Raw genomic sequence first — 20627 nt, forward strand, 5'->3', positions numbered from 1 at the left:
AGGTTCTGCTGCTGGTCTTATTTATGGAAATGCACGTTGGGCATTACCATAAATGAACAAATTTGCTGGAAAGCTTCAGCTCTGCTGCACTCAGCTGCATTTTTATTACTTTAACTGTCTTTGCACGCCTCCTTTCTGTGCTATTAAAATATTAATCTTCAGAATAGTCCTTTTGTTTTTCCCTTCCATGTGAAATGAAGCAATTAGATGGAAAAGATCAGCACAGATATGGTGAGGGGTTTGGAGGTCATGTCATATGAGGAGCAGCTGAGGGAATTGAGGTTGTTTAGTCTGGAGAAGAGGTTGAAGGGACACCTCATTGCTCTCTACAGCTACCTGAAAGGAGGCTGGAGTGTGGCTGGTGTTGGTCTCTTCACTCATGTAACTAATCACAGGACAAGAGCGGGGGTTAGGCTGGATGTTAGGAACAATTTCTTTGCTGCTAGAGTGGTCAGGCATTGGAATAGACTGCCCAGGGAGGTGGTGGAGTCACTATCCCTAAAGGTATTCAAGAAGCTGTACAGGTTGTAGTTTAGTGGTTGTGGTCGTTGGGTTATGGCTGTACCAAATGATCCTAAAGGTCTTTTCCAACCAAAACAGGGTGCTTGGAGGAGATCCCTGGCTCACCTGGCTGTGGCTGAGAGCAGGGCAGTGTGGCAACCCTCAGAGGACATAGACAGCAAGAAGAGCTCTTGGCAAGCCACCTGTCCTGCTCCTAAGAGTAGGTTCAAAGAGGAAGGGGAAGGGTCCCTTGAAATGGACTGGGAGGAAAAGCAGCTGACAGAAAACATTTGCAAATAAGGGACATGCCCTAGTGATGAGAGCTGTAGTGAGTCCTCCAGAGCACCATCACAAGGAAATGCTAGCAGGAAAGAAATACCTGCCTTCTCCTGAGTCAGTGCCTTCTGGTGTGCTGTGATTCTGTCGAGTGCCATGCGGTGCAAAGTGGCTTTGAGGTACTTGTGCAGCTACTGAGCAAATTTCAGCAAAGAAAGAAATGACCTCATCTCTCTAGTTCATCCACATGCTGAAACTGCTGATACCGGTGGTCAGGTTTCTTTTGGACCACAGAAAAGCTTCAGCCCTTCAAGCTAAGTCTGCTGGGTTTGCTCTTTCCTGAAAGTTTAGAAGTTACTTTTGGCTTTTTGTCTGAGCCTACGGGGAGTATAAGGTGCAGAAAGAAAAGCATAGCCCTCCAAGCATCACAGTATTCTGGTTTGTGTTTCCTGGTGCTAACTTGGAGTTCTCCCTTATCTCCTGCTGCTGCTTCTTTGGCTGAATCTGTGCACTCTCCATCCCTCCCAGCTGCTGCCTGGCTGCGATGAAGAGCTGCCTTTCTGCTGTGCAGAGCTGGACCCTTTGGAGGCCTTTGAGATTTATCTTAATAGTCTGTGCATTCTTCTGTCTGGCTGTGGGTACTTGAAAGTCTAGTAGCTGTTTCTGTAGGGCTCAGCTCTTGGTTTACTGCAGCTTCCTCCCACGGACATCACCACAACAATGGGATTTGCAGCTCAGACAGTTAAATTTCCACCTCTACTGGGTGTCTTTGCTGGCTTGCATGTTCCTCGTTCATCAGCTTCAAAGCTGCTCTAGTTGGACTGACTTAGGAAGTTGTGTTTGCACTGCACCCCTCAGTGGTAGCCATTCTTACAGAATCCCAGCGTGGTGGGGGTTGGAAGAGACCTTTGGAGATCATCTAGTTCAACTCCCATGATAAAGTAGGATCACCCAGAGCAGCTTGCCAAGGATCACAATGACCAGCTGGGTTTGGAATCTCTCCAGACAAGGAGACTCCACAGCCTCTCTGGGCAGCCTGCTCCAGGGCTCCAGCACCCTCACAACAAAGAAGTTTCTTCTTGTGTTCAGATGGAACCTCCTGGGTTTTGCTTTGTGCCCATTGCCCCTTGTCCTGTGGCTGAGTACCAGTGAAGAGTCTGACCCCATCCTCTTGCCCCCCAGCCTTTAGCTGTTGCTGAGCATTGCTCAGATGCCCTGTCAGGCTGCTCTCCTCCAGACTCAACGGCCCCAGGGCTCTCAGCCTTTCCTCTTCACAGAGATGCTGCAGGCCCCTCAGTGTCTTTGTAGTCTCTACTGGACTCTCTCCAGAAGTTCCCTGTCTCTCTTGAACTGGGAAGCCCAGAGCTTGGACCTAGTACTCCAGCTGTAGCCTCCTTAGGGCAAATTAGGAGAACCTCCCTCCACTTGCTACTGGTCACACATTTTTTTAGTGCAGCCCAGGAGACCTTTGGGTTTCTTGGCCATGAGAACACATTGCTGGCTTCTGGTCAATTTGCTGTCTAGTAGCACTCTCAAGCTGCTTTCCAGCAGGTCACCCCTCATCTGTACTGCTGCAGGGACTGATTCCTCCCCAGGTGCAGGATTCTACATCTGCCCTTGTTGAACTTCATGAGGTTCCTCTCTGCCCACCTCTCCAGTCTGTTTAGGTCTGGCTGAATGGCAGCACAGCCTGGTGGGGTGCCAACCACTCCTCTCTCATTCAGAGCTTAAGTTCAGTAATTTGCAATTATCAGACCTTTGTTGTCGTCTATTTGCACCTCCAATTCCATGAAGAAGGCAGTGAGGAACAGGAGAAGGTTGGACAGGATGTGACAGAGGTTGGGGTGATAGAGCATGTGAGCAAGGAGACTGCTCAGCAGGGAAAAAAACAGAGGACATGAGGGGAGAATGTGATTTAGGCAATTTCCTTCATGCCTTGGAGATCTTCTTCCTCTTCTCTTAGCATTTAGCAGCCTGATTCCATGAGCTGCTCACAAGATGCCTCAGTGTGCAGCCTGGAAACCTTGGAGCTGTGTGCTGGATGTCTGGAGGATGAGGGAAATGCCAAGATATGTGGTATGAAATGGCTTTGTCACTGCGGTCAAGAGGATTTAGGTGGAGTTGCAAGGCACCAGAGTGGAATTTTGCAAGCTTTCAGTCTTCATTTCAAGAGGATAATGGGGCAGCACTGCCTGGCCTTTGCCATAGCTGGGCTGTAGCTTTCTCCTTGCCCTTTACCGTGTGATTATTGTTCTTGGTGTGCTTTTTCCACTTGAAATGCTACTGTTAAGCCCTTTAAAATTATTCTGTCTTTCAAGAAAAACAATCAGGTCTTAAGAGGCTTTTTGGGGGGGAATGGTGGGGGCAGGGAGAGGAGTTTGTTGGAAGTAAGGGGATCTGAAGAAGATAAAGCAAAGCTATCAGCTATGCAGCACTAAGGATACATTCCAAGAGAACTGAAGAGCTGCATGGCTCCATGAAGTGCTCCTTTCCATGTTAGCTCTTCCACTGAGAAATCATTGAAGGGACAGAACGGCACAGACATGTGTTAGACATTAAACTCTGCGGTGCACAGGAGCATGTTTGGATCTAACATTGTTTGAGGAAACTCCTGGCACCCTGGTGGAGCAGGCAAACGACTCTGAATTCCCTAGGCAGGGAATGGAGTCCTTCCAAATGAACTTCACTAGATCACAGCGGTTGGAAAAGACCTTTCAGATCAGTGAGTCTATCTATTAACTCAGTGCTGCCAGGCCATCACTAAACCCTGCCTCTCAGTACCACATCTGCAGGGCTTTTCAGTCTCTGCAGGGATGTGGGCTCCACCACTGCCCTAGGCAGCCTGTTCCACTGTTTCAGAACTGTTTCAATGAAATAGTTTCTTCTAATATCCAACCTAAACCTTCCCTGGCACCCCTTGAGGCCATTTCCTCTTGCCCTACCGTTCGTTCCTTGGGAGAAGAGACCTCCACCTCATTTCACAGAATCACAGAGTGTTAAGGGTTGGAAGGAACCTTCAGAGTCCAACCCCCTTGACAAAGCAGGAGGACTTAGGGCAGGCCACACAGGAATACATCCAGGTGGGCTTTGAAAGCCTCCAGAGGAGACCCCACAGCACTCTGGGCTTCAGCCTCCTTTCAGGGAGCTGTAGAGGGCAGGAAGGACTGTTTGATGCTGGCAGTAGACACACACCCTTGCTGCATGTGCAGTGTGCACTGTCTTGCATGTCCATCTTCTTTCCACCCTGGCATGCTCCAGTAACTGGGAACATCCTGCTCAAAGGTCTCAGTGTCACAGCTCGGGTGAATCTGAGGGAAGACATGCAAGAGGTATGGGAGCCTTGGAAAAGGGGAAACCAGCCAGACTGGCAGAGCTGACAGCATCGACAACCCAAGTGTGGTGCCACAGTGTCCCAGCCAGCCCTCTATGGCAGGGAAGCAGCAGCAGCAGAGCTGAAAGAACAGCTTGAGCTGACAGAAAGCATGATTTGCGAGTCAAACAAGAAAGAGTACCCTGAAAAGCAGTTGGGCTGACCAGTGTTGGTGCACTACAGGTAGTTCACACCCCAGAGAAACCCCAGGGCACAGTGGTGCTTGTTAGGAGACAATGTAATTAACGATTGAAAATGCAGACGCTTCTGCAAGGCAACCTGCTGCCTCGGAGCTGGTTGATTTCATCCTCTTGCTCAGGATTGCCATTAGCTTCTTACTCTGAAAGGTTTGGGGCACAGGGGGCATTTTGGATTAATCACAGAACTTCAGAGGTTGGAAGGGACCTCCAGAGATCATCCAGCCCAAGCCTCCTGACAAGCAAGATCCCCTAGGGTAGTTCTCACAGGAACACAGCCAGGTGGGTTTCATAGAATCAACCAGGTTGGAAGAGACCTCCAAAATCATCCACTCCAATCTATCACCCAGCCCTAGCCAGTTCACTAGACCATGGCACTAAGTGCCTCATCCAGGCTTTGCTTGAACACCTCCAGGCACGGTGACTCCACCACCTCCCTGGGCAGCCCATTCCAATGCCAATCACTCTCTCTGACAACAACTTCCTCCTAACATCCAGCCTAGACCTCCCCTGGCACAACTTGAGACTGTGGGTTTTGAAAATCTCCAGAGAAGGAGACTCCACAACCTCTCTGGACAGCCTGCTCCAGGGCTCCAGCATCCTCACTGTAAAGAAGTTTCTTCTCATGTTGAGGTGAAATCTCTTCTGTTCCAGTTTGTAGCTGTGGCATCCATGTGGTAGTTTGAGAGCTACTGGGTTCCCCTGAAATGAAACCATGGGGACAGAGGATACTGTAAGATAGTTGTTCTGTTCCTTTTCTGGTGTCACAGCTTGTCTTGGTCTCTCCCCTCTCTCCTCCCTGCTTCTCTTGCTCCCATCTCTCCGGGCAGCAGGAACTCTTCTCTTGCTTCCACCTCTCCGGGCAGCAGGCACTCTGCTCTTGCTTCCACTCCTCCGGGCAGCAGGCACTCTTCTCTTGCTTCCACCTCTCTGAGCAGCAGACACTCTGCTCTTGCTCCCACCTCTCCGAGCAGCAGGCACTCTTCTCTTGCTCCCACCTCTCCGAGCAGCAGGCACTCTGCTCTTGCTCCCACCTCTCCGGGCAGCAGGCACTCTGCTCTTGCTTCCACCTCTCCGGGCAGCAGGCACTCTGCTCTTGCTTCCACTCCTCCGGGCAGCAGGCACTCTGCTCTTGCTTCCACTCCTCCGGGCAGCAGGCACTCTGCTCTTGCTCCCACCTCTCCGAGCAGCAGGCACTCTGCTCTTGCTCCCACCTCTCCGAGCAGCAGGCACTCTGCTCTTGCTTCGCAGGGCCAGTTGGGGAGCAGGCAGTGGAGCCGCTGAGGTCTTGTTGGCCCAGCTGGGGGAGAGTTCTTTTGGCCTACCTAAGGCCAAGTGAAGGTGGAAAGGGGGGAGGATTCTAGAAGCCAGGCCAGTAGTGTCAGGGCTGGACTATAGTTTGGTTCCAGCCCAGCAGTGTCAGGGCTGGACTATAGTTTGGTTCCAGCCCAGCAGTGTCAGGGCTGGACTATAGTTTGGTTCCAGCCCAGCAGTGTCGGGGCTGGACTATAGTTTGGTTCCAGCCCAGTAGTGTCGGGGCTGGACTATAGTTTGGTTCCAGCCCAGTAGTGTCGGGGCTGGACTATAGTTTGGTTCCAGCCCAGTAGTGTCAGGGCTGGACTATAGTTTGGTTCCAGCCCAGTAGTGTCGGGGCTGGACTATAGTTTGGTTCCAACCCAGCAGTGTCAGGGCCGCACTATAGTTTGATTCCAGCCCAGTAGTGTCGGGGCCGGACTATAGTTTGGTTCCAGCCCAGTAGTGTCGGGGCTGGACTATAGTTTGGTTCCAGCCCAGTAGTGTCGGGGCTGGACTATAGTTTGGTTCCAGCCCAGACCCAGGGGGTGCTTGGGGGCTGGGGAGCAGATTAAGTGTCAGGGAGTGGCTGCTTGGTCTCACCCCAAGCCCCAGCGGGTGGTGGTTCTGTAAATGGCAGCGGGCCGGATTGAGGACCCTGGGGGGCCGTATCCTGCCCACGGGCCATAGTTTGAGGACCCCTGTTTTAAAGGAAGGGCAAACTGAGCTCCCTGGGGCAAATTTTGGGTGCCAGTTGAGGATTCCTTCTGCTCAGTTACGTAAGAACCCACAGAATCACAGAATTAACTAGGTAGGAAAAGACCTTTCAGATGGTTGTGTCCAACCTATTGCCTAACACAGCATCATAGGACATTAGGGGTTGGAAGGGACCCAAGGAAATCAGCGAGTCCAACCCCTCTGCCAGAGCAGGACCACACAATCTAGCACAGATCACAGAGGAACGCATCCAGACAGGCCTTGGAAGCCTCCAGAGATGCGTTATATCGGCCTGGGGCACTGGATGCTGTGACCAGCAGTCTCCCTGGGCACCAGTTCTGTTGGAAAAAGTTACTCTGCTGGCCAGGGCCATGGCAGAGCATCTCCAGGCACCCTGGCAGTGCTGTTTTCCTCAAGGCCAAGCGTGGTTTGCCCAGAGTCTGGTGTGTAACGGGAGCTGCATCTGCTGCTCCTGGGAATGCCAAGCCTCGCATCTGATCTGGAATGCCAATGAGCCCCTATAAAGCTGTTAATGTCTGTGTGAGGTTTTTCAGTCCTCATTACCAACCTGATAGAAAGATAATTCCTCAGCTGCTGTTCCAACCTGTGGGATTTTACCCACTTAATTAATTTTCTTTCTTGTTAAAGAAGATCTCTCTTTATACACGAGAAGCTGCTGCGCTCGGCTTGCTTGTGAGGGACTCTTCTCATGTGTGTATCAAAGGCACGGAGGCCCCAGGGGCTGCCTGCCTGTGGAGGAGAGCCAGGTCTGCAGAGTGGAGAGAAGTGATTTTGCCCCCCCACGCTGCCTTTGTGAAAGCACCACCTCGAGTACTGTGGCCAGCTTTGGAACACCAAATGTGGAACTACTGCTGCGGGTCCAGAGGAGGGCCATGAAGATGATCTGAGGGCTGGAGCACCTCTCCTAAGGGAACAGCCTGAGAGAGTTGGGGTTGTTCAGCCTGAAGAAGAGAACACTCCAGGGAGACCTTAGAGCAGCCTTCCAGTGCCTGAAAGGGGTACTTGAGAGCTGGAGAAGACTTTCTACAAAGGCATGGTGTGACAGGATGAGGGATGATGGCTTCAAACTGGAGGAAACTGGACTTAGGTCAGACATTAGGCAGAAATTCTTCCCCACGAGGCTGGTGAGGCACCAGAAGAGGTTGCCCAGAGAAGTTGTGGAGGCTCCAAGCCTAGAAGCGTTCAAAGGCAGGCTGCATGGGGGCTTGAACAACCTGCTCTAGCAGGAGGTGTTCCTGCCCATGGTAGAGGAACTAAATGATCTTTAAGGTCCCTTCCATCCCCAAACCAGTCTATGATCCTGTGTTTTCCTTCCCTGCTCCCACCTTGTCCCACCACTCAGCAGTTGAAGGGAAGCCTGTGGCACGATCAAAGGATAGCAAAGTGCATTCTGACTGCCTGCTGAGAGTGAAAAATGCCAGCCTGCACCTCCCCTCCCCACCAACCCTTGCAGCAAGCTGTCTGTGCAAATAAACACAGCTATCAAACAATAAGCAGATGCCTCTTTCCCATGCCCTGTTTCAGGCTGGGATGGTCCTTCCTGGTGCTGCTCATCTCAGCATCTGTCAAGCCAGCAGCAGTTCCTTTCGGTTGTGTTTAGTGCACAGAGGTTTGTGTTGTGGTAAGAGTGAAAAAGGTAAGACGGAACTGTCTCAGTTTACAACTGCTTGGGTGTTACTTGTGGTGTGTACAATGCGCAGTGGGAAGGCTTTGTGCTTCTCTTGCTCTCTGTGGCAGCCCATGTTCCTCTTGCTTAAGTGGCTTTGTACAAGCATGTGTGTGTCTGTAGGAGCATCCAAGGAGGAAGAAAACCCCAGCTGTGTGCAAAGTATTCCACCACTGAGGCTTGAAAGCAAACTAACACCAAACTGGAGAGGAAGCTGTGATGAGGAGTTGGGTTTAAAATAAGGAAAAGGGGGGAAAAAAAGGTAAAAAATGAAGAAGCCTAATTCCAGCAGAGCCTCCTCATAGAAAAATAATTGGTTGGAAAAAGGCCTCTAACATCCAGTCCAACAGTCAACCCAACACCAGCATGGCTGTGAAATCACGTCCCTAAGTGTCCACACATTTCCTGCGCTCCTCCATGGGCAGTGGCTCTGCCACCTCCCTGGACAGCCTGTTACAATGCCTTCACTCTTCAAACCCAGCCCAGTAACCACAGAGCCCAGGGCCCTGAGGTTGTATCTTGATGTAGCCCTGTGGAAGAGGCTGGATCAGAGCAGGGTGCTGTCTGGGCAGTAGAGACCAAGGGCAGAAGAAATTCCATATCAAGCTTCTGTTTGTTTTTGTTTTCCTCTTACAAGAGGATTAAGCCCAGGTTACCCCTAATCCATTGGCTCTCCTCTGAAAAAGGCCCTGAAGGAATTTTGGATGCCAAGATGCTGCTGTCCCTCTGCATCAGCCTCAGATTTTGTTGTCCATATTCTCCTTTCACTCATGCTGCTACTTTTGCTCTGGCCAGATAACAAAGAAATCACATTAAACTCAAAACATTTATGCAGGCAGCAAGTTTTGAAGGCTCTGTTAGGCTTTGCTGTGGTCTACTAAGAGAACAGAAGGTTGAGATGGGAATCTTATTAATACCTGTAAGTATCTGAGGGGTGAGTGTCAAGATGAAGGTGCTAGGCTCCTTTCAGTGATGCCCAGTGATAGGACAAGGAGCAATGAGTACAAGTTGGAACACAGGAGGCTCCACCCTAACATGAGGCGAGACTTCTTTATGGTGAGAGTACTGGAGCCCTGGAGCATGGCTCCAGCCCAGAGAGGTTGTGGAGTCTCCTCCTCTGGAGACTTTCAAAAGCCACCTGGATGTGCTCTTGTGTGACCTGCCCCAGGTGATCCTGTTTTTGCAGTGAGATTGGACTTGATGATCTCCAGAGATCACTTCCAACCCCTAACATTCTGTGATTGTGTGGTTTTCACTGCTGCAAACACTCTCAATTTGATCAGATGGAAACAGAGAGGAAAGGAAGGGAGAGGCATGATCCTTACTGGTGAGGAGGATTTACATGCCCTGAGATATTTTCTGTTTCTCAGTGTTCCATGACCAGAGATGATTGAAATCTCTCAGCTGAGCAAGTCCATGCAGAAGACAAAAGACAGTGTTAGTGACCCTAAACGTATTAGAGCTCCCTGCTTCTGATCACAGCCGTGCCTCAGCTGCAGTAGGGATGGGAATGGATGGGCTTTGCCCACACGGGCAGCACTGCTCTTCTGTCATGGGAAGGGAAAATTGCTACTAAAAGTACCATTGAAGCAAACTTGTGATGCCTCACAGCACACCTGCCCGTGGTGCTTTCCATCCTGGGCTTACAGAGCACTTTACAGGCATGAATACGCTGATCTTTTATTTCCCCTCGTGATCTCCAAAGGCTGGGGGTTCCCATCCAATCCTGTGTGTCTGAAAAGGCTAGGACCATGTTCACTTGGTTTCCCTTAGGCAGCAAACACTTTGTCCTGTGCAGGAGGATAGGGATGTGGGCATTTTCTACTTGGCACCTCTCAAAGACTTCTGCTTCCCCGTCACAGAAACCAGGATGTGGTCAACACATGGGTGTTGGAAATGCCACCTCTGTGGGAGGGAGCTGCTGACAGAAGGCTGATACCTAACACGTGGCAGGAATTCCTGTTCCTGCCATCTGCTGTGATGTTGGTGCTTCCCCAGCTGCCTTGTAGTGACTGTCATCCACTGGGTCAACAAATCATTCAGCTCCACAGGGCTGAGAGCATGACAGAAGTGGAGCTTGAGATGTTTGGCTGTAGCTCCTCTTGGTGTCTTACAGGGCTGATGGGTGGAGTTGCTCTGAAAGGATGCTGGAGCATCTCTGTGAGGAGGGAAGGCTGAGAGCCCTGAGGCTCTTGAGCCTGTTGCAATGCTCAGCAGCAGCTAAAGAGCAGGGGGCAAGAGGATGGAGCCAGACTCTTCTCTGGTTGTCAGCCATAGGACAAAGGATGATAGGCACAAGCTGAAACCCAGGAGGTTCCATCTGAACACAAGAAGAACTTTTTTGTTGTGAGGGTGCTGGAGGCCTGGAGCAGGCTGCCCAGAGAGGCTGTGGGGTCTCCTTGTCTGAAGAGATTTCAGACTCGCCTGGCCATTGTGCTCCTGGGCAAGCTGCTGTGGGTGACCCTGCTAGATGATCTCCAAAGGTCTCTTCTGACTCCCATCATGCTGGGATTCTATGAAAGGCCCTTCTCTCCCAGCATTTTATCCTCATCCTGGAGGAGTTCCTAGGTGCTGTGATGCAGAGGGGGACTCCGGTGTTCCCTGGTGCTGCATGTGGACAGGTGGCATTAGCATGCTGGAGGGATTGGTCAGGGCAGAGGGATTCAGAAGACAGCAGAGCAGCAAGGTGGGCAGAGGAGGAGGGAGCTGACAGTGGGAAATGGATTTGTGTGGTGCCAGCTTCATCTCTGGATTGGAGCTGTCAGGGAGAATGAGATCCAGGCTCGGTGGTGTTCTCCAGAGAGAAGCTGTTATGGAGTGATTGTGCTGTTAAGTGTTGACTCCACCTCTGCTCTGGCTCTGGCTGGCTTCTGTAGGAAGAGAACTGACAACATCTGGCATGATTTCTCCTCCTTTCCCACTGGCTTTTTCTGCTCTTCTCCAGCCTACACTTTACCTTTCTTCAGCTGTTTATTGTTCTCACCACCCGAGCATCTCCCACTGAACCCTCCCTCCTCCTCCTCTGCGCTCTGTTGGTGCCTTACTGCCTCATGTTGGTATCTTACCTGCCTCTCATCTCCATCACCTTGCCAGTTTTTCATCCTCAGTCTTTTCTTGCTCCCTCCACTCAGCATATATCTCCAGCACCTGTCCAGCAACTGACCACGTGTGTATACTTGTTGCCTGCAGCACAGGAAGGGGCATTTGTGTGTCTTTACCTTTAGTTCTTCATGCACTACTCCATCCTCTTCTCTGGGACTTGACTTTGAGGGACTCACGGCACCTTTTCTTAGTGTTTCTGTCCTCTCCTGTCTTATTGGTGCTCTCCCTAGCTGCACAAGGAAGGTGCACAACAAATTTGCTGCTCCTTGCTTATTCTGCTGGGAATAGTCCTGTCCTCCCGCTGCCTTCTGGTCAAAGCTCTTTTCTGGCCAGTCTAAATGGACTGGAAAGTAAGGAGCAAGATTTGGCCTTCAGTCCAGGCCTTGCATTGCTCTTCAGGGTCACTGGCAGATGCTTCCCCTCTTCCCTTTCATCTAGGCAAGAAAGAGTTGATCCTCACCTAAGCAGGACAAAGTGAGTCACGCAAGGTCATAGGATCATAGCGTGGTTTGAATTGGAAGGGACCTTAAGGATCATCTAGTTCCAACCTCCTTGCAATGAGCAGGGACACCTTCAACTAGACCAGGTTTCTCAAAGCCCCATCCAGCCTGGCCTTCAACACTTCCAGGTCATAGTCTTCTCAGGCCCAGCGTGGAGCTATGTGTCTTTTATATATATATATATATATATATATATATATATATATATATATTTCACTGCTCTTTCCAGCAGGTCTACCACCCTGGCCCCCAGCAGTAGGAACCTGAAGCAGAGCTCCTGACTGATGCATGTCTAGTACGACCCAACTTCCTGAGAAGAACAAACACTCTTCTGGAGATCTGTTCCCTCAAAGCAGGACTCAGGTAAGGCAGGCAGCACTTGGCTGCTGCTGAGGTCTGGGTGTGCTGCAGTGGGGTAAGCAGAGGACTTTCTCCATTCGTTTGGCTTGTGGGAGGTGCTTTGTTGTCACCTGCCACACCTGAATGTGAAACCTTACATTGGATTTACAGCATGGGGAATGCTGTTTTGGCCAAAATGCTGAGTGCTCCCATGGCTGAGATAAATACAGGCTAAAAGTGTGTGAGGAGTGTGCTGAAGAGGGATTAATAAAAAGGATGCTTGGACCTCTTGTCCTAAGAGAATTTCATCTTGAGCTTTATCTTCATTTCAAACAGAAAGCTTTCTAAGCAGAGTAATAAATGAGCCTCATGTTGGGGGCCAGAGGTTAAGTTAGAGGAGAAGTTAATCCTTTAGTTTCCAACTGGGCAAGGTGTTTCAGGTCACCCAAAAGTGAAGAAAACAAGCAGAAAAGCCTTGCAGTTCTCCTGGCTGTGACTCATGGAAACCAGCTCTAGAAAAGATGAGGCCCTTCAGTCCAAACCCTTAATCCCCTACTCCTATGTTCCCAGCAGCATCTACCAGCCCTGGTTTAAATGGTGGGATTTTCCCTTGTCCCCTTGGGATACTCTTGCACAGCCTAATAGAATTAATCTGCTTACTCCTCTTTCAACCCCTGACCACTGCAGATGCAATTAGTCCCAGGCAAAGCGGGGAGGGGGGGATTCTGTTACTTGGGCTGTATTAGGGAGGCTTAGGGCTGCACTGTGTTAAACCAGACATAGGTTGGAAGTGCTTATGTAGGAGTGTGGCTTATCTGTCCCTGCTCATTACAGCCCCATAAACAACCTCTCTGAGCTACAGAGTTCTTAGGCACACAGGAGCTGTTTTTTTTCACTTGCAGTCCTAATTCAGGATCTGATAAGGCAGAGACTGATGGATTTGGGTGCCTGGAAGAAAGACAGCATGACTGGAAAGCAGAGGGAAATGCAGAGTCCTGTGTTCTGCTCTAAAGACTTGGGCAGATTACTTCTCTCTTCTGGAGCATTCTCTGGGCTCATTTTTGGCTTCTCTCTTGGGCATTTCAGTGGAAGCTGTATGAAATGTAAGGGGCAGCAATGTACCCTTGTGGTCAAGAGGGCCAATGGTGTCCTGGGATGCATCAGGAAAAGTGTGGCCAGCACGACTAGGAAGGTTTTTCTCCCCATCTGCTCTGCCTTGCTGAGACCACACCTGGAATGCTGTGTCCAGTTTTGGATGCTGGAGTCCTGGAACAGGCTGCCCAGGGAGGTTGTGGAGTCATACTGGATGTGTTCTTGAGTGACCTGTTCTGGGTGATCTTACTTTGGCAAGGGGTTTGGACTCAATCTGCAGAGTCTCTTCCAACCCCTATCATTCTGTGATTCTGTGAAATAGCTTTTTGCTGTGTATGGTGCTGCTGGAGGTACCACTGCACCTTTCCATCCACAAGTCAGGCTTGTCTTAGATGAGTACTGTGAGCTTGCTGGAAGGCCCCAGTCAAACAAGCAGATGAATGCAAAATCAAATCACCTGGATCTGGAAAATCCCAGTTGGTCTTCTTTAGCTTGTCTCCACCTAACACACAGTGGAGCTTCCTTCTGTGATATTTCACCTGGTTTGCTCCTCCAACTTGGGGAAGTTTTAGTTGTGTGAGCTGTTGGTTAGTTTCTGAAACACATGGATGGGGTTTCAAAGGGTTTACACTTAGAGACAGTAGCAGAAGTTGATCTGTACAGACTCTGCGTGTGGACACGTGGATTAATTTGGTTCCAAAGGGAATTAAAACCCACATCTTCATAAGAAACTGCTGCTGGTTGTCTGAATGTGGCTGCAAGCCAGCCCTTCACATCCCAGCCTTCCACATGGACCATGTCCACTGACACTACAGGAGAATCTTGCAGTTCTGTTCCTTCTCCCTCCCAGAAAATCTCAGAATCGTGGAATCATCACGGTTGGAAAAGACCTCCAAGGTCATTGAGTCCCACCATTAACCCACCACTGCCAGATCACCTTAAATCCATGGGGTGGTCACTCCACCATTTCTTGTATAGTCTGTTCCAAGGCTTAACCACTCTTCCAGTGAGAAAACTGTTCCTGATATCCAATCTAATCCTACTTTGGCCTGACTTGAGGCATTTAGTGCCATGGTCTGGGTGATAGGTTGGACTGGATGAGCTTGGAGGTCTCTTCCAACCTGGTTGATTCTATGATTTCTTCTTTTTCTGTCACCTGATAGTAAGGAGAAGAGACTAACCCCTATCTCACTCCAGCCTCCTTTCAGAGAGATGTGGAGAGCAATAATGTCCTCCCTGAGCCTCTTTTTCTCCAGACTAAGCAAACCCAGTTCCCTCAGCTGCTCCTCAGAAGAACTTGGTGTTCTGGAATCTCTGACTTTAACATACCATAGGTCTTCTGGAGTATTGTCTCAAGCAGAAAGCCTACATAAAAACTCGGGCACTGTTTCCTGATCAAGATGAGTTAATTAAGCCTCTTAAAATTTGACTGGATTGCCTATGTGTGTCAGGTCAGGATTTGTTAAAACACCAAAGACTGACTTGCAAAGCTTTGATGTGCACTGTGGGCCCAGAGCTAATGAGCCCCTTGTTTTTTAATCAGCTGAAATACTTTTCCAGGTTTTTGCTTGCCTGCTTCATGAGCTTTGGTAGCACACTTTGAAGGATGGGCAGGTGGTGACTGAAGCACAGAGTCATAGAATCACTGAGTGCTTTAGACTGGAAGGGTCTTTTCAAGGTCCTCTAGTCCAACCCCACTGCAGTGAGAAGAGGCATCTGCAAACAGAGCAGGTTGCTCAGAGCCCCAAACAACCTGACCCAGAATGGTTCCAGGAATGGGGCTTCTGCAGCCTCTCTGGGCAGCTTGGGCCAAGGTCTCACCACCTTCAGCACAAATACTCTCTTCTTTCTCTCCGGTTTAAATCTCTGTCTTTTAGTTCAAATTATCACTGCTTGTCCTGTCACAGCAAACCCTGCTCTAAAGTCTGTCCCCAGCTTTCCGATCAGCTCCTTTAAGCTTTGAAGGGCCACCAGAAGGTCTCCCTGGAGCCTTCTCTTCTCCAGACTCAACAACCTCAACACTCCCAGCTTGGCCTCGCAGCAGAGGGCTTGCACCCTCCCAGCATTGCTGTGTCCTCCAACAGGCCCATGCTGAGGACTCCAGGGTTGGCCCCAGTACTGCAGGTGAGAGCTCAGCAGAGCAGAGAGGCAGAATCCCCTCTCTGCCCCTTCTGCTCACACTGCTGCGGATGCAGCCCAGGAGATGCTTTGCCTTCCAGACACGGTGAGGGGGCTGGAGCACAGTCCTATGAGGAGCAGCTGAGGGAGCTGAGGGTGTTCAGCCTGGGGAAGAAGAGGCTCAGGTGGGACCTTATTGCTGTCTACAACTACCTGAATGGTGGTTGTGGCCAGGTGGGGGTCGATCTCTTCTCCCAGGTAACCAGTGACAGAACAAGGGGACAGAGTCTCAGGCTGTACCAGGGCAGGCTTAGGATGGATGTTAGGAAGAAATTCTTCACAGAAGGAGTGATTGGCATTGGAATGGGCTGCCTGGGGAGGTGATGGAGTCACCGTCCCTGGAGGTGTTTAGAAAGAGCCTGTATGTGGCACTTGGTGCCGTGGTTTAGTTGATTAGATGATGTTAGGTGATAGGTTGGGCTTGATGATCTTGAGAGTCTTTTCCAACCTGGTTAATTCTGTGATTCTGCATCATGTCCAGCTTTTCCCCCATCAAGTCTTTATCCACGGGGCTGCTTTTCCATCACCTCATCTCACAGCCTGTACTGTTGCAGGAGGTTACCCCAACCTGGGTGCAGGACCTTGTGCTTGATCTTTTTGAACCTAATGAGGTACACACAGGCTCACTTCTCCAGCTCATCCAGGTCTGTATTGTTTTAGCTCCTCTGCAGCTTATACTCCCTGCCCTGCTTTGCCAGTCAGGCATTACCCCAGTGGAAGCATCACCAACCCCAAGAGAGGCAGGTGCTCTTTCTCCTCTGCTCATCCTTTTTCAATCCCCTGAAGGTTCACTTTGCTTCTTGTGAGCTGTGCATGAGCTGGGAGGAGCTCTGCAGTAAAAGGCAAGCTTGAAGCTTGCTGTTGCTCAGCCTTTCAAAAGCTGCATCTCTCAAACTGGGGAGCTATTGACCCCTTTCAGTGCAGCCACAAAGAAATGGAGGGTGAGGGCCAGCAGGCAATTTAGAGAGATATAATTTTCATTTTCCCCTCCCCACACCAGGCTGGCTATTGTCTGAGACTCCACATGGGATATGGGTTGCTGTAGAAGGCAAATGGCATCATGCTGCATTCTTTCTAAAAATTGATTTTTTGGTTGGTTTTTTTTTCCCCCACAGTTGCCTGGTGATTTTCTTTTCCTTGCTGAAAGTTACTCTGCTGTTGGGGGAGATGTCAGCAAAGGTGGTAGGTTTATGGTGCTGTGTGTCTTAGAATCATAGAATCAGCCAGGGTTGGAAGGGACCACTAGGATCATCTAGTTCCAACCGCTCTGACATGGGCAGGGACACCTCACATTAGGTTGTCTAGAGCCTCTCTTCAGAGAAAGGATTTGTTGTGGTGCTGGTGTCTCAGGTTAGGTAATGAGGCAAAGCACCAATAGCAAAAGGAGGCTCAGCTGCTTTGAGACAGCACAGAAGGCTGCTGTGTGTTTTCCTGCATCCTGAACTCAGTGATGTTCCTCCTCCCTTCCTGGATTTTTCTTTCTGAAGAGGAGGCTCAGATTGTAGGTCACTTCTTGCTTCATTCGCAGCCTATGGTTAGACATTAGGAAGATATGAAGGTGGTGAGCCACTGGAGCAGGTGGCCCAGAGAACTTGTGGAGGCTTTAAGCTTGGAAGTGTTCAAAGCCAGGTTGGATGGGGCCTTGAACAACCTGCTCTAGTAGAGGGTGTCCCTGTTCATGGCAGTCAGCTTGGAAGTAGATCATAGACCCATAGAGGTGTTGATGTTCAAGAGCTCTTTGAGATCATCAAGTTCAACCACTCATCCAGAGCTCACAATCCCACCACTACTGCTAGGCTGCTGCCAGTGAACCACATCCCTCAGCACCACATCCAGGCATCTTTTAAATATGCATCACCACCCCTCTGAGCAGCCTGTTCCAGTGCCTGAGAACCCTTTCAGATGATCTCTAAGCTCCCTTCCCACCTATGTTTCTATGGGTTGTTCAGCCTGTATTTCCAGTCCTGATGAAAGCACCCCTGGATTCCTACCAAGGGATCCTGCCTTCTCCTAGTGTTCTCTACTGGTTCATCCCTAGTTCAGTGCTTGACGTTTTCAGGAGTGGAAGACTCTTTTCAGCAGAACTCCATGATTTGTGATCAAGAGCTGGGCCAAAACTAGTGTTGCTGAACAGGGGCTTCTGTTCCTTCTCATTGCCTGAGAACTTGGGTGATGAAATGATGCTGATCCTCCTCGCACTGCATCAGACAAGAACATGGGGCTACAGAGACCTACACCTCTTGCTCCTAGCTTGTGCTTCAGTCCTGCTGTTGTGCTGAGTGAGTGATGTGTACCAGTCTGGGCCACTCTGCTCTGCTCAGAGACCAGATCTGCTGTTGGGGATGTCTCTAATACCATTATCCCCAGAGGCAGCTGAAAGATTTGAGCCCTCTGGAAGGAAGGCTGCATACAGCAACGTTGTAGAGGCTGAAATATTTCTGCAGGCTACAGGGGCGGGTGAGAATGTGTGCTGGCTCAGGAAAAGGATGGAAAAGACCTTGAGGTGTGAGATTTGTTGTCGTTGATGATGATGAAGTGCCTGGGTTTTGGAAGTCTGAACTCCAAACAAATCCATGTAGCAACTTGTGCAAAGGGACAGCTGGAGCAAGATGAACGTAAGTGAGACTGAATCTCCTGACTGCAGACAGCAGAGGCAGAGTCTAGAGTGGGAAAATCACAGAGCTGGGAACACAGCCAGATTGTGAAGTGTTTTGCATGCTTGTGATGCTTTTCATGTGCACCTAAGAGCTGGGCACTCTTGTGGACTTAGGGGTGCTGATGGGTGGGAAGCTCAACGTGAGCCACCAGTGTGAACTTGCAGCCCAGAGAGCCAAATGGAGTCTGGGCTGCATCAAGAAAAGTGTGGCCAGCAGGGTGAGGGAGAGGATTCTGCTCCTCTACTCCACTCTGATGAGACCCCAACTGAAGCACTGAGTCCAGTTCTGGAGCCCTTATAACAAGAAAGATCTGGACGTGCTGGAACGTGTCCAGAGAAGGGCTATGAGGGTGATCAGAGCTAGAGCTATGGAGACAGACTGAAAGAGATGAGGCTATTCAGTCTGGAGAAGAGAAGGTTCCAGGGAGACCTTATTGTGGCCTTCCAGTATCTGAAGTAGGCTACCAGAAAGCTGGGAAGGGACTTTTTAGGGTGTGAGATTGTATTGGACTTGGGGGAAAGGAGCAAAACTAGAAGAGAGTAGATTCAGATTGGATGTCAGGAAGAAGTTCTTCACCACGAGGGTGGTGAGAGTCTGGCACAGGTTGCCCAGGGAGGTAATAGAAGCCTCACCCCTGGAGGTTTGGGGTGGAACTGCATGATCGTTGAGGTCCTTTCCAATCCTGACAATTCTATGCTTCTGTGTGTCCCCTGCTGTCAGTAACTGGGACAGCCTTTAGTGGTGCTCCCTGTGGTTGCCAACTTCTGACTCTCTGTTGATTCTCCCTATGCAGAGCTGCTTAGTAGCTGGTAGTGGTGCAGCCTTCTTAAAAGCAGACATAAAGCTGCTCCCTCTTCTTAAAAGCAGACATAAAGCTGCTTCCTCTTAAAAACAGCAGCAACAAAGCTGGGTGCAGGCTTATCACAAGCTTGCTATGATAATGAAGCTGTGCCAAGGTGCAATCACAGACGTGGGAGGCAGGGGCAGGGGGAGAGAAAGAAAGAAAATGCTTTCTAGAAACCCTCATTTTGCAAAAATTGAGTTGTTTAATACTATTATTAATTATTATTGTCATTACTGTTGTGTACCTGGGAAGTGTAGACTCCTGTTGAGCAATTGGACAACTGTTTAATTGCAGTATTGTGAACATGGAGTAAGAACTTTTGAGTGGTTCAGGGGTTTCCATAAGCCTGGAAACAGAGGCCACATTGCCCAGAAAGAAGCAGGTGTCACGCTGAGGAAGCTCTCTTTTTCTTTAAGCCACAAGTTAAATCCTTTGGAGAAGCTGTGCTGCTGTCATCTCTCTGCAAAATGAGTCTCCAAGACAGCCTCCCTGTGTGATAAATGATGAAATACAACTGTGCAAGGCTCCTGGGTTTTACTAACATCATAGAATCATAGGTAGGGACCTTTAAAGGTCACCTAGTCCAACCCCCTCGCAGTCAGCAGGGACATCTACCACTAGACCAAGTTGCTCAGAGCCCTGTCTGACCTCACCTGGAATGTTTTCAGTGATGGGGCATGCTCAGGTTTGCACCAGTGTGGCAGGGGCAAGTCCTCACGTAGCTTTTGCTTCAGCAGAAATGATTTGGTGCCTCCCAGCTGCTGTCCCCTGTGGTATCCAGAGGAGATATCACTCACAGCAAGCAGAGTGGAACGTTGTGATGCCCCACGTGCTCACTTCTCCAGTTCCCAGTGAAGCAGCTAACGACTTGTGACATGTACATGGCTGTCACTGGACGCCTGAGTTAGCAGCAGGCAGATAAATGGGATGCTCCTCAGCCAGCAGCTATTGTTTCAAGCTCTGTAAAATCCCAAGCCTGAGCTTTTGGTCACAATCTGCCCACATTTATAACCATCCTCAGAACTGTCATGCCCAGCCCTGCTCTGTTGGTCGTTTGGACATTTCCAGGTGAAATAAAGGCTGAGCATCAGGTAGGTCTTGCATCCGGAGGGCAGGTAGAGCCTGTGTGGCCAGCACAGTTTCAGACTGGCTCCAAAGGTGGCCAGCAGCCACCTCTGGGCTTCAGGAGCTAAGGAATGCAAACCCCCTTGCTCTCACCAGCTGCTGCTATGGCCTATAGCACTGGCTAGGACTTTTACAGAGCTTTCACAGCCTCAGTCTCCATAGTGTGTGTGTGGGGTGGGGAGCACCCAAACCACCACTGCAACCTGTTCTGGTGTCTCACCACCCTCACTGGAAAGAATTTCTTCCTAATCTCATCTGAATCTGCCCTCCTCCAACTTAAACTGATTCCTTCTCATCCTAATACTCCAAGCCCTTGTCAAAAGTCCTTCCTCAGCTTTCTTCTGGGCCCCATCTGGTACTGGAAAGTCAATGTGATGTGACAAGGCAGTCCAGGTCTTGGGTGGAGCAGTTGGCTGGCTTTGCATGGCTGCTGTGGAGACCTACAGGAGCACATTTGGTTTTGGTTAGTGAACTTTGAGCAGCACTGAGTGAAGCTGGGGGCTTAGTTACAGAGCTGCTGTAGAGCTTTCTTGGTGAGCAGATGTCTAAGCAGGGTGTGTGTGAGTGGATTGGAAGCTTTTTCTTGCTTGAGTTAGTGACTAAGAGCTGAGATGGGTGGAAGGTGATAACTGTTAACATCAGTAATAAGGACTGAGCTGGATTTAGGGACTTCTGCATTCATTTTGTGTGCTGCCAGTGGGACATAGCTGGATTCCTGTCAGCCTTTCCTCCCCATCTGTACATGGCTG

The 20627-nt window shown here is 50.0% G+C and overlaps 1 protein-coding gene across 6 annotated transcripts in view; it reads left to right on the forward strand.

The window, feature by feature from the left end:
• Positions 1–20627, forward strand: part of TSPAN18 (tetraspanin 18) — a 159548-nt gene that overhangs the window by 77413 nt on the left and 61508 nt on the right. For 2 of the 6 annotated variants that reach the window (XM_064144238.1, XM_064144280.1), the window contains one exon: positions 11873–12006. The gene's annotated coding sequence lies outside the window, so the exon portion shown is untranslated. Of the gene's footprint in view, positions 1–11872; positions 12007–15806; positions 15897–16367; positions 16435–20627 lie in introns of all 6 variants that reach the window. The other 4 variants (XM_064144248.1, XM_064144272.1, XM_064144254.1 and 1 more) reach the window with 3 other exon arrangements.

Source organism: Pogoniulus pusillus, chromosome 1, assembly GCF_015220805.1.
Source record: "Pogoniulus pusillus isolate bPogPus1 chromosome 1, bPogPus1.pri, whole genome shotgun sequence".
In the NCBI taxonomy this organism is placed as follows: Eukaryota; Metazoa; Chordata; class Aves; order Piciformes; family Lybiidae; genus Pogoniulus; species Pogoniulus pusillus.